At 39.1% G+C, this 13,585-nt stretch overlaps 1 protein-coding gene across 1 annotated transcript in view; it reads left to right on the top strand.

The window, feature by feature from the left end:
• DCHS2 (dachsous cadherin-related 2) overlaps positions 1-13,585 on the top strand; it is a 242,221-nt gene that overhangs the window by 164,414 nt on the left and 64,222 nt on the right. The gene's annotated exons all lie outside the window — the stretch shown is intronic.

Here is a 13,585-nt window from a genome sequence, read left to right as displayed (position 1 = left end):
AAAGCCTTTTTTGACTACTACATGTCCTTCAGGTTGAATGGCTTCCAGCATCACTGAAACCAACTGAGTGAAGGTATACTGTGACTGCGGGGTGTTAAGGACCTGCCCCCTATGGGAGGATCATCACAGACAACCGTGCACTCACAATGTAATGATGCAGAGAATGGTGCTCATGTCATTATATTCAGTGGCACTTTCGGCATCTTAGAGTGTCACCCGTCACCAGGAGAGGATCTGAGAAAGAAGATGACCCTGCACTTAACATGAACCGGTTGAACAAATGACCTTTTCCAACCTAATCACTTATTAAAATGTAACCATACATTCATATAACAATTGCAAAACAGCTTTAATAAGCCTCTAATATCACCTAAACAGATTCAATTCAGCAAATTCATGTTATAATACATTTACAAAATAGTGAGTCATTTATTTCATTCCATTATTTGGATTTTGGTCTTGAAATAATGTTATTGATCCTATTTCACTTTGACTTGTTGCATTATCTCTTTTGATGTTGTGCTTGTCTTCAGCCTTTGTTTACTACAATGAACTGTATATCAATAAATTCATGACTTTTAAATCAATTTGGTATTTGGCTGTGCACTAAGCTGAGTTAAAAAATACCTGGGACCCCTGATCTGTCCTTTGTGAATAAACAAATGCAAATGGTGTATGACAAGCAATGACTTTGGTGCTTCTATTTTTATCAAAAAGAGATTTTTTTTTTTATTAAAATGCTATGGCAGGAAAACTGCTGAATCCTGCCTGTTTGATGAATCCTAGCTCTTGCTGTTTTTCTTTAATCGCAAGGTATGCTAAAATTGTTGTTTTCAATCATATAGCATTTAAGCTTGCTTTCATAATATTTAGGCATGGCTAGATAATGTGAGAAAACAAAAAAAGCTGGTGAATCACGAGTATTCATGAAAGTGAACTGTGTACAGACCTGGAAGTGGAACTAATAGCACCGTGAGATTTAAGAGAGATCCTCCATTGTAGGATCCCCTGCTACCCCAGGGCATTCAACGAAATGCTCTCTATAGAGACACCATCATTACAAGGCAAGAAACTTGGAAGGTGCTACAACTTTCCCCGTATATGTCATCTTACAGTCCTAGCTTGGGGAATCCGATGTTCTCGCAAGGTATTAATTATGCTGCTTTTCATAAATGGAAAGACAAGGGGTTACTTTGCTGGCAACAACTGTTTCATCCAAGAACATATCAACCTCCCTCTTTTCAGGACTTGATTTTACAATTCCGCAACCCTGGAACTGATTTTCTACACTATTTGCAATTTAAACCTACTTGGAAGGCATATGGGGGAATGCCCGAGGCATTCTTCTCTTCCTCAGTTTTGGACACTCTAATCTCAGATAGATCATACTCCATCTCGACAACATACCCTAGACTTCAAACAATATTTCTTGATCCTCTCTCCTCCTCCAATGTGACTGGGCAAGGGACTTTGCTGACCAGGATCTATTGGACAAAATCCTCCGGGGCTATGCAAAAATTATATCTGTAGTCACAAATGAAACATGGAGGGAGACCCAATTCAAGATCATTCATAGAGCCTATGTCCCATTTTTCCGCACTTCGAATGACGCTGTCATGTCTTCTTCTGCAAGGTCGATGATCTCCACTTGTCCGAAGTGTGGAGGCCACAGACTGACATTACATCATTGCTTGTGGAGTTGTCCCTCAATATCCAACTTCTGGAAACAAACTCTTGCATACATCAAATCCATCCTCTCCTGGCAACCAGACTTGGATCCTGCCCTTTTTCTATTTAGTTTCCTTGCACCTTCTGGAGAAGGTCTGGGACCTTCAAGGCGAAAAGGCACAGACTGGGCCCACCTATGCCTTCTGACTTTGAGACGGTGTATAATGAGGCAATGGAACTTCCCAATGGCTCCAATGATTATGGAGATTACTAAAGATCTTAAAATGCTGCTTTGTAAAGAGAAGCTGTATGCAGTGATGCATAAAGACGCCCGCTCTGTGCCTTTCCTTTCTAGATGGAGATATTTTATCAGTAGCTCTTACTCTGTGGCGGAAATTCAACAAATTGTCAAGCCCTTCCCATGCACTAAATGGTACCTGACCAATGATGCGTCGAAATCCCTGGGGGTGTGACTTACGGAAACGTGAGTACTGCTTGATGGCATTGTAAAGGTGAATGCTTATAGGTGACGCTATATTCATTGTGTTACATGGATTGTGCATATTCTTTATGGGATGTCATGGATGTGATCAAATACTGCACTGCATATCTATTCTTCTGAAGTGATGACGTATGTTTTACTATTGTTAAAACTATTGTAAAAATTTCTGAAACTTTGATAAAACATTATTGAAAAATATATATATATATATATTTTGATATCTATTTTATCAAAATATCAATGAAGTTTGGTGATATCTGAAAGCATCTTGCCTTGTCAAACGTCATCTAAGAACACACTTTTCAGTCTGCACTGTCCCTGCTGTACTGTGCATGTCAATGACACAGGAAGCATCCTCCACTACCTAGAGGTTTGGAGGAAATGGCGTTGTGGGCCTGGAGCTGGCAGGAAAGTAACTAATTGGCTGTGTCCAGATATAAGGGAAAATTTACTGGGTAATATTGCACTGCTTAACATTATCCAGTACATTTTAAAAAGGCAAATGGTTTAATCCTCTTTCTGTAGGGGTCCCCCAAGGCTCTGGCCTTGGACCCCTTCCCTTCTCTATCTACACTTCCTCCCTTGTTCCATTGATAACCTTACATGGCTTCCAATACCACTTCTATGGTGATGCCACTCAAATATAGCTCTCTACTCTCTCAACTCACCCCCTCAGTGTCCTTGCGTATCACTAATCTACTAACTGACATATCAGTCTGGATGTCATAACACTTCTTAAAACTCAATCTGTCAAAAGTTGAGCTCTTTCCTCCTGCTCCTGCACATTCCTCTGAATTTTGCCTTGAGATTGATAACACAACTATCCAGCCCTCCCTCCATGCCAAGGTGCTAGGTGCCATCCTTGACTTGGACCTCACCTTTCTTCTCCGCATCCAATCACTATGCAAATCCTGCCGCCTTCACCTTCGTAACATCTCCAAAATATGCCCCTTCCTCACCAATGAAATCACAAAGCTACTCTTCCATTCGCTTGTTATCTCTCGTCTTGACTATTGTAACTCCCTTCTCATTGGCCTACCACTACACAGGCTATCCCCCTTCTGTCTATCATGAATGCTGCTGATAGACTCATCCACCTAACCAACTGCTGGGGATTGCAGTGTCTGCAACCCCCCTCTGCCAATCCCTCCACTGGCTTCCAATCGTTCAAAGTATAACATTTAAAATATTAACAACCACTTACAAATCCATCCACAACTCTGCCCCTTCGGGCAAGCTCGCCACTGTGGTTTTTCTTCTCCGGTCGGCTCCATGCTAACAGTGAGACGAGAACGCTGTAAACACAGCCTTCCCATCTCTGCTGTCACAGGAGTTCCATACAGTTTAGGAAATGTAATCTATTTTACAAAGATTGAATAAATATTAGATTATATGTGAACTAACCAAAAATGTATTGTTTACCCATTTTCAGTCTACATTTAAAAAATAAATATCATATATTTAAAACAGTGCCTCAAACAAAAGCCTTACATGATTTTAAAAAATGTAAAAATTATTCAGGCAGGTTCATTTGTCTAATTGTCTAGTTAACCAATGCATATAGAAACTGCTACATTTGGTTCAAATATCTATCCTCAACCCTAAACCCTTTCCTTATAATTGTCCTTTGTTGCCTTTTCAGCAGCCTACCTATCCTGTGCCCAAAGTAGTGATGCTGAAAGCTAACAGTTCTCTGCCTCTCCACTGGTGGTGAAAAGTTACGATCCAGTTCAGGTAATGCAGAGACCTGTTCATACTCCCATTTAGAAAAAATAAATAACCTAACTCGGTACATCTCTGGAAGCTTTGGAGTCAGTATGATCCAACATTCCTAAATAATTATTTTGACAGCTTGTTAAGTCCATGAATTTAGCCTGCTTTGAGGACAAAATAGGATTACCATTACAATATGAAAAAAGTCTCCATAAATTTTGGATACTTTGGTGCACTGGTTGTATTTGCAGGTGGGTTTGTAAAATAATATTGCTGTTGTTTTCAGTTTGCAAAATATAGAGAAATTATAGTGATATTTATAGCACAGCATCAACGTTTGGCATCTTTCAGTCATCGATAAACAGACCTATAGGTGTCTGAGATGATTATATAGCCAGAAATTCTTTGCGTATTTTGTTTTAACATAGCTTTTGCTTAATATTGCAAATATAGGGATATGAGATTGAAGGTATAATGCCTGAAAATAAAGGCTCAACCCAATAAAAATATAAAATAAGAGTATGTAGTTTTGAAATGTGAGTTTGATTTCCACATAAATCCACCCAGAAATAAATATTACATGTGACTTTATATAGCACAATCGGGAACCAGTAACATTTAATAATACATTGTGCTATTTTTATAACGATGGTGATGGTTTAAAGTACGTTGTTTATTTCTTATTTAATTGCTAGCATACTGACTTTCAAAATGGAAAGGAATGTTAATTACATGTGATGAATTGTTTTGGTGCATGATTTGTAGTAGACTTTTTATTACTACACATATCTAGAACAGAGAAAACAGCCCCATTCCTCTGAATTATGTCTTTGAACATACAAAGATGTTCACAAAATGTTACATATAAATAAGAAAAACAACAAAGAATAGAAGAACTAAGGGGGAACATCAACATTAGACCGGCTGTTTGAGTTGTTTGGACAAATGGAATAGCGTAATTCATGAATATCATTTTGTATTTTTAAGAAGAAGAAAAGGTAGAATTCATATACATGGATCTTATAAAAACTTCACCTAACCATCCTTATAAAGTTATACCATCATGAGAACTTCCCTTAGCATTCACCCAATTTGTAAACCTTAAGGTGTATGTCCAATCAAAACTTTAAAAAAAACATTTGCACAGGGTGGGGAAGGATTATCTGTTATTTTGACCTCCATTACAGAGCTTTTCTCTCACTATCATGGTGGCAATGGTGTTACCAAACAGGAAGTTAAGGAAAATCTGCTACAAAGGCACAGATTGAAATGCTTTTTTAATAGAGTAGGGTAAAATTAGTACCCATGCCATGTTTGTATTGCTGTCATTGACTCTGTTGCAGATTGTCTCTCGCTTCCTGCCTGGGAAAACCTTTTTCATGTGACAGTAATAAAGGACATTTCTCTTTTAGGTTGCAGTACAAACCCAGCTTGGGATCTACTCTTTCCTCAGTTTTTTAAAACTTAAAAAAAAAGTTTTGGCCGATCCTACACTTCAACAGCTATTCCGCACAATTAAGTATTTATTAGTTTGTCTTCATTTATGTAGCACCAAGGTATCATGCATCTCTATACAGAGAACTGCACTAATGCCATTCCTGACCCAAAATAAGCCATGTACTATCCACAGTCAGTTAGGCCCATTTCAGAAACAATTTGATTAGCCTACCAGTGTGCTTTCTAATTAAAGGTAGAAATTAATTGTGTGAATATTTACTTAAGTTATCCAGTTGTGTGAAAAGTAAATTCCTGCTCACTCTGAATACCCAATAATGGGAAGATTAAATTAGTAAGCAAGAATGTCACATGATTTGATAAGTGACTATTCACACAATGTATTGAGTGAAGATTATTCACATCATTTAATAAGTGAAGATTGTCCATAAACAAATAGAATTCAGTACAGTATGTTATAATTTGTTTTTTGTTTTTTTGTATTTGCACTAACCCTTTTTCAGATTTTAGGAGATTATTTCCCCATTTGCAGTCTCAGCACTGCTTAGGTTGGAACAAGAGAGCAGATCTCATGAAAGTTTGTCCTGAAAATGAACTGTTAGTGAGAAAAAAGTATCACATGTAATACTCAACAGTGTTGTTACCAGTTCACTAACATGGTTACAATTACCTTATAGTCAGTGCACTAAAACGCAGCACTTCTTTGTACTGTGTTCATTACTTTAACTTAAGAACAATTTCTCATCAAAATGTTCAGTTCACATACGTAAATATTGGGTAGTATTTTTTTTCACATGAAATAGTTATTTGGGTTAATGGTTTTGGTAATTAACAATCTCTTTGCTTCAGGAAACAACTTCCCATTTACTGTGAAAAACACAAAAGAAGGACAGTTGCCCATCTAGTAGAATAGGTATATCCGTGGGAATGGGAATGAGTTTTAATTTCATGTGATGGTCTGATGGTTTGTGCAGAAACGTTACATCATGGGAATGGTAAATAGTAGAGTTGATAGAGTAAACATAAGCATGGATCCCAACAGGGAAATATGTTTGTTATGGAAAGCCTATTAAACCTCCTCTTCCCTGGATTTGAACTAAGAAAGATTTTTAAAAATCCATCTACGTTAAGGCTAAAGAAATAGTCAAATTTGATGAAAATTATTTCATATTCTGATGCATGTTATACTACACAGTGCTGACACTACATGGTTTCTGGATAGTTCTGAATTGTGGCTGAAAGCTATTAAGACTTTGAATAATTATGACTACAGACTTCATGTTACATAAGGTAATTTTGTGTGATTTTCATTTTTTCTGGGATTTGAATAGAAATCTTAGAACACTCAGATGAGAACAGATCAAAATTAATGAATTAGTGTATTTTGTGATTCAATCATCAGTAGTTAGTAACACCAATGAGTAAAGAGGAGGTGTTAGTTATTACTAGATATCCACATACAAATCTTGGCTGTTGTTGGTGTAGAATGAGAATAATCTACCAAAAAGTGGAATAAAGTCAGATAAGTTTTAACTTAAATTATACTTGTTCAGTGTACAATTGTGACAAATATTTTCCCGTTTAACATCAGCTCTCCTTGTATGCATTTTGAAGACTCCTTGCAGATAGTACAATACATATACTGAGTTCCTTGCAGAAATAAGCCCCCCAGTATGATAAATCTACCAAATAAACATACATAATGTTCTTACACAAAAGAACAGTTTCTAAATGTATATTGATAAAAGTTGTAAAAATATTCCTTCTTCCTGGGAACCAAACCATTGTTTACACAGGGCTCTTCAAGATCCAAAAACACTGATATGAGACCTCAGAAATTAGATCGGAGCGATGACCTTAAAGCAGTATTACACGCTCACTAGCAAAAGGTCTCCAGTGTGTAGTCTGTCAGAACTCTTGTGATTTTGAGAGTCATTTCCGAACAATTGGCTTGTTCATTGTGTGTTATGCTTTTGATGAATGAAAACCCAGTTGGAAACAAACACATTTGCTTATTTAGATTTTACTTTTGTTAATAGCATTCTATAATAAGATTGCTTGGCACAGCATGACACGTTTAAATATTTGAGTTATATATAAACCTTTGTGGTGGATATGTTTTGAAGCTAAACTTAACTCAAAACTTGAGTGCTTGATCCTGCTTGTTTTTCCATTAGGCAAAAATATGATGTATTTAATAAGAACCAGCTGAAGACGTTAGATGATAGCCCGGCGACGTTGGTTGCAGCTCAATGCGCCAAAAAACTTGCTGTTTTATATTATTTCATCAAAGGTACAAATAAGCCCATGACCTTGGGCATGTTTATGTATCTGCATCTAAAACCACTCCACTGTTTTTCACTGTCACAAATATTACACATCACGTCTGATGGGGGGAAAAAAAATCATGACTTGTTTACCTGGCTAAATTAACTTTTTATTACAGAGTGATTGGGATGTAGAATTACAGAATAAAACACAAGCAACACATAGCACTTAGGAACATCAAAACACCACTTCCTGTGCCTTTGCTTAACATAATCTGTGGAATGCTGATTGTCAATTAGGAGAACGATTCAGCATCCATGTGTATGTCTGATTAAAAAGCATGACAATTATGCCGCTTAATTAACATAGGTTAGGAAAAACAAAAACATTGCACAAATACGAGAATGCAGAGAGCAATTTATCACACAACACAAACTCAAAAAAAGTTTAACAACCCATCAAATGTTTTGAGGATTTATCTAACTTTTACATAATAGAGTTCATATTCTATGGTGGCAGAATTTAAAACATATTTGGGTTAAAGGAAAACCAGATGTTTGTTTGCTTTGTTGCTGAACTTGAATTGCAGATTTGGACCTATTTTAGGAACTTTAGAAATTATACATGAATGAATTTGTAGTCACTGTTCCCCGTGTGCATAGCAATCTGGAAAAGAAAGTGTTAAGCGCAAAACAAAGCAGATTTAGAACACCTGGACAAGGGGCCTATTAGATTAAACCCTTAACTCTTTAGATTTCAGAGTCTTAGACTTTGAGAAAACAGTGCTTATTGTATGTTAGGTAGAGAAACCCATATAGCACTACTATGTAATTCTACCTTTGCACAACAATCAACATTTGTGCAGAAAGGAAATGAGCATATTTTGCAAGATCAAACATATTTGCTTTGCCTTAATATACTGCCCAATTCCCAAACAATGTTTTACAAATGTTCTTTCTTGTTTTTTTTCTTGTTTGCTTGAAACAGATGAGCAAACCAATTTGGCAAGGCTTGAAGTGAATGTATAACATTTTCAGAGTCATTTGTGTAATATGGGGTGAAATAGTTTTGTAAACGGTAGAACAAACAAACAAACAAACCAATGTAACAAAACTATACATGAATTGAAGGATTTTGTGAAAGTATGAAATTCGAAGAGGTAAATTAATTAAAATGCCTGTTGTACTACTTATATCTATGAAATTATTAAGCTTAACAGAGTTACAATTTGCTTATGAATGGGCTATGAAAGGGTTGCAATTATTTACAGCCCTCATATCATGGCTTTTCATTAGAGACCAAAGGCAAGACATGTGAAAGTTGAGCCTGGCACAAAAATCAGACACGCACAGGTGAAATTAATTAGTGGGGATAGCAATGTCACAGATCACGTGTCAAACTCAAGGCCCAGGGGCCGAATCCAGCCCACCAGGCCATTTCCTAGACTTCTACTTTCAGATCTAGGTATTAAGTTATTACTAAAACCAGTGATAATCAAATGCACAGGCACTTATGATAAAGAATACATACATTTATATAGTCTTACAGGCCCTTTGAGGGCAACCATAATGTTGATGTGGCCCACGATTAAATTGAGTTTGACACCCCTGTCAGAGATAATGCTCCACTTCTATAAGTATTAGTGGAAGAACCTCCATAACAACCAATCTAACTTATTATAGCTGGTTTCAGATCTATGGTCATTTGGAGCACATTTCTAAACACTAATAAATGCATGCAATTGATTTTAAATGGTATAATTTAGACTCTGCATTTAACTGCATTCAGTTTAGCTGTGTTTAGAAAAAAATTAAATACTGAGTCCAGGATCTGAGCTCCAAATGCAAGTAATCTCATCTAAATGCAGGAAAAAGTGATCTAGGAACAAAAAAGTTGATTATACTTACCAGATAATTATCCTGTTTTTAGAAAAGCTAAATTAGGGAGTGTCTCTATGCGAATATTAAAAATCCAGCATTTGATATTTACATCAAGTATGTAACCAAGGCCACCTCGTGGGAGTGCAGCCAGCTTTTTCCCATTAGGCGTTCCCCCTTCACCTATGCCTACAGTGAGGTGGATTCAGTCTTCATCAGGAAATGCAAGAGCTTCTTTGCTGCAAATTCTCAAAGTGGGGCAATTTGTGCTCCCACTTCAATGGTGGCAGTAGATCCCTACATGGTTTTTCCCTTGGATCAGGAAAGGGTGAAATGTCCCTCCTTGAAGCCACCCCAAGTTTTCTCCTCCTCCCTCTTATTGCCAGCACCTCAACTGTCCTCCTGTTTACTGCCAGTACCCCAACCCGCCTCCTCATTATTAATGGGCTCAATGGTCGAGCCGAGCATGAGTTTGACTCGAACCTCGGCAGTTGATGTGTTCAGCGAGCGCCCCGCACACGGCACTGTTCCTTGATTGGCTAAAGCCTTGCACCTGACCACAGGACAAGTGCAAGACTTTGCACCAATCAGGGCACAGATAACAGGGCACAAAGAACTGTCTTGATGCCAAATCACAGCTCACCTGCTACAACTGTAAACAGTTGGGTGGAGCTAGCTGTCACTGCTAGCTCCGCCCAATTGTTTATAAGTTGGCGGCATCTGTCAAAATGCCATTCTGCGGCGGGTGTTCATCGCAGCGACGGGACAGCAGTCGTCGTTTTTTTCCAATTATTATTTCTATTTCTTTTTTATTGTTTTCTTTTTTTTTTTTGTCGAGTCATCGTACATCAGTGGATCCATTTTTTTTCTCCAAATAAAGGATTTTTTTCAAAAGTGTGCCCTCTGTTTTAAGACTTTTATTTAAACATTTTATGAATAGGTAGGGGTATTCATTATAAATTCACAAGGGGGGGGGCGCATCTGGATGCCCCTTTATTAAAGGGGTACCTAGATGTGAACCCCCCCCACACCCCCACAACCAACGCCCCAGGGCTTGTGGGGAAGAGGCCCTTGTCCCTATCGGCATGGGGTCGCCCCTGGAAAAGCACCCTCCCAGTGCTGGGCGTATGTGGCCTGGTATCGCAGGGAGGGGGGGTGTTCCCTCGCCCCCCCCCCCTTTTCCTGCCCTGCCAGGCCTGCGCTCAGATCAAGGGTCTGGTTGGGAATTTTAGGGTGGACCCCACTTTTTTCCATCCATTTTTGGGGATGGGGTTCCTCCTTAAAATTCCTACCAGGCCTTAAGAGCCCGGTATGGCTTTAAGGGGGATCCCCACACACTTTTTTATTTGTTTTTTTTTACATGGGGTTCCTCCTAAAATTCCTACCAGACCTTAAGCTTAAGGGTGTGGTATGAATTTTGAGGGGAACCCGACGCTTTAAAAAAAAAAAATTGGGTCCCTCATAACATTCCTACTGGAATTGGGAGGGGGAACCGCACGCTTGAAAAAAAAAAGGTTATTTTTTTTCTTTACAAATGTAATTTTTGCTGCAGAAGGTTCTATACATTGTACAGATGTGCCACGGCACAGGCAGTTTAAGGAGGCCCCCAGGCATGATATTTAAAGAATGTTTTCATTTTTATTGTTTCCCTTTAAGCAATGTTAAAATTACTGCTCCTTTAAAAACTGTATTTTTTAAAAGTTTTTTTTCATTGATCCATGTACCCCAGGGCAGTACCCGGATCCCCATACCCTTTTTATGGTCAATCAATTGCATATAAGGCTTCCAAATGGGGGCATTTGATTTTCAAAGTTCTACCCCCATAGACTAGCATTGAGTCTGAGTTCGAATTCAAACTTTTCCCATGTTCGAAAGTTCAAATTCGAACCAAATAGGGGGAGTGTTTGGCCCATCACTGCTCCTCATACTCTTTCTCTGCCTCCTGCTGCCTCTGCTTCACAGGGATGGAGGAAGTAGGCATATAATCCTTTTAATTCTGAGACAATAGGAAGAACACCCAGATCCTTCTCCATCATTGACTCCCCAAGTATTACTCATCCTAGATTGTATGATGCATGCATGTTTTTTCAACATAGGTGCATAACCAGGGGCGTAACTAGAAATCACAGGGCCCCATAGCAAAATTTTGTATGGGGCCCCGTGAACCCTAGTCATGCCACTTGCAGAGCCCCAGCGGAGAGTGACCCTGCAGAGCCCACCATAGACTATCTATAGTGGGCTCTGCAGGGTCTGAGATCTCTTACCTGTCAGTGCCTCTGTGGTTGCCGGGCCCCAACTCCAGTTCCGTCCCCGGCCCTGACTCCTGTTCCGTCCCCGGGCCCCGCCTCTGCTGCTATGGACGGGCCCTGCCTCCCCTTACATCAATGGCCCCACCTGCTCTTAGGTCGCTGGCCAGTGACGTAAGAGGAGGCAGGCCCAGCCTCCTCCATGCTGAACACCGCCCTCATCTGCCGCAGCGGCTGGCTGTCACTGACACAGCTCCGCAGCGGCTATGAGGGGAAATGCGCCGTGGCTGCTGCTGAGCTGTGTCTGTGACAGCCAGCACCCCCACATGCCATAGCGACCCACGATTGTTACGCCACTGTGCATAACTTTAGATTTATCAACATTATTGTCTAAAGAGGCTTGTGTATTCTTACTTGAACCTTGGTGTGTTTTGTGTATTTCTTCCAGATCTACATAGTATCCAGTACAAAAATTGCCTCTGTGCAGGAGTTTCCTGCAATAAATGCCAGTCACTGCTGTACTCTCTTCTTTACCCAATGATTGGGTTTGTATCTTCTTCTAGTGTTCTGCAGGCAATCTGTAATAGGTCCCAGTCTCATGGGTCCCTCCCACAGCTTTCTTGTCTGCGCAGGCTATGCACAGCACACTGCTAATTTTACAAGGTAGTGACTAGGATTGCAAAAGCACTTGGTGCACACAATGTTCATTTATATCCTTTGCGGTTGTTGAGAACTTTATTAAGATTAAAGTGTTTGTGCCCTCAGACCAACATCAGGTGGGGATTTGGGCGATACCCTGGCAAAATTTGGGCAGTTTGATTGGTCATTCCTTGACCAATTGCGAACTGGCTGGGTTTGGGACAAACTCATGTTCAACCCAAATCTCATCCCTGTTCCCTTCTATGGAAGTTAAGGGTTAAAGTGATATTAAAGTCAAAGTGTGTAATCTATTTCAAATGCTGATGAAATCACTTACAATGGATTCTGATTCTTGATAATTAAAACTTTTATTTTCCTGCAGAATCAGCTGATCCCATGAGCACTGGCCCTGATATCCTGTTTTAGGAGGGCTCCTTTCCCTTGCAGGGTCCTATGGAGCCACCCTTGTGTGTGCTAATAAGCTGTATGTGTCTCCACAAACACACAGGCACAGCAAGACAAGACACTCCCCTGCTAAGTTTATGAGATTGGTTTGCAGGATTAAAGGCTGTTCACTTTGCAAAGTGAATGTTAGCATATAAGGTGAACCAACATTCACTTTAAATACCCAGTCATATACTAGAACAAAATAGGTTTTTAAATGTCCCCATACATGATTGGAGTGATTGGGTATTCAAAGTGAACACAGATCCCCCATATTTATCAACATTTACTTTGTTTAGTAAACATTCACTTTACTAGGTGAAGAGTCTCAACTTTGTAAATAAGCCACATAGTGTAATTAATCTGTCTATATTTCAGGGGTGGACAACTCCGGCTTTCCAGCTGTGCTTTAACTACAAATATCAACATGCCTCTGCCAATGGGAGTCATGCCTGTAACTGCCTCATGGGACTTGTAGTTCCACAACAGCTGGAGTTGCCCACCCCTGCTATATTTGATAGTCCAAATATCCAGTCATGTGCTAGGGAAATTAAAAATAGCATTTTTTTGCTGGCACATGATTGGCATTTACTAAGCTCAGTGAACATTCAATTTATTTATTGCAATCACAAGATATACTGATTGTTAATGTTATTCTCTTCTTTACGTTGCAGTACTAGCTATACCAGAAAGTGAAACCTTTAATACAGTAAATTGCGGTGTGATGCTGTTTAATAAACAAATACAAATGCAAACGTTTCAACTTTAAAATT

This window comes from Nanorana parkeri, unplaced genomic scaffold, assembly GCF_000935625.1.
Source record: "Nanorana parkeri isolate BGI_ZX_2015 unplaced genomic scaffold, ASM93562v1 scaffold311, whole genome shotgun sequence".
Taxonomy (NCBI): Eukaryota; Metazoa; Chordata; class Amphibia; order Anura; family Dicroglossidae; genus Nanorana; species Nanorana parkeri.
This window is presented reverse-complemented; position numbering and strand designations above follow the sequence as displayed.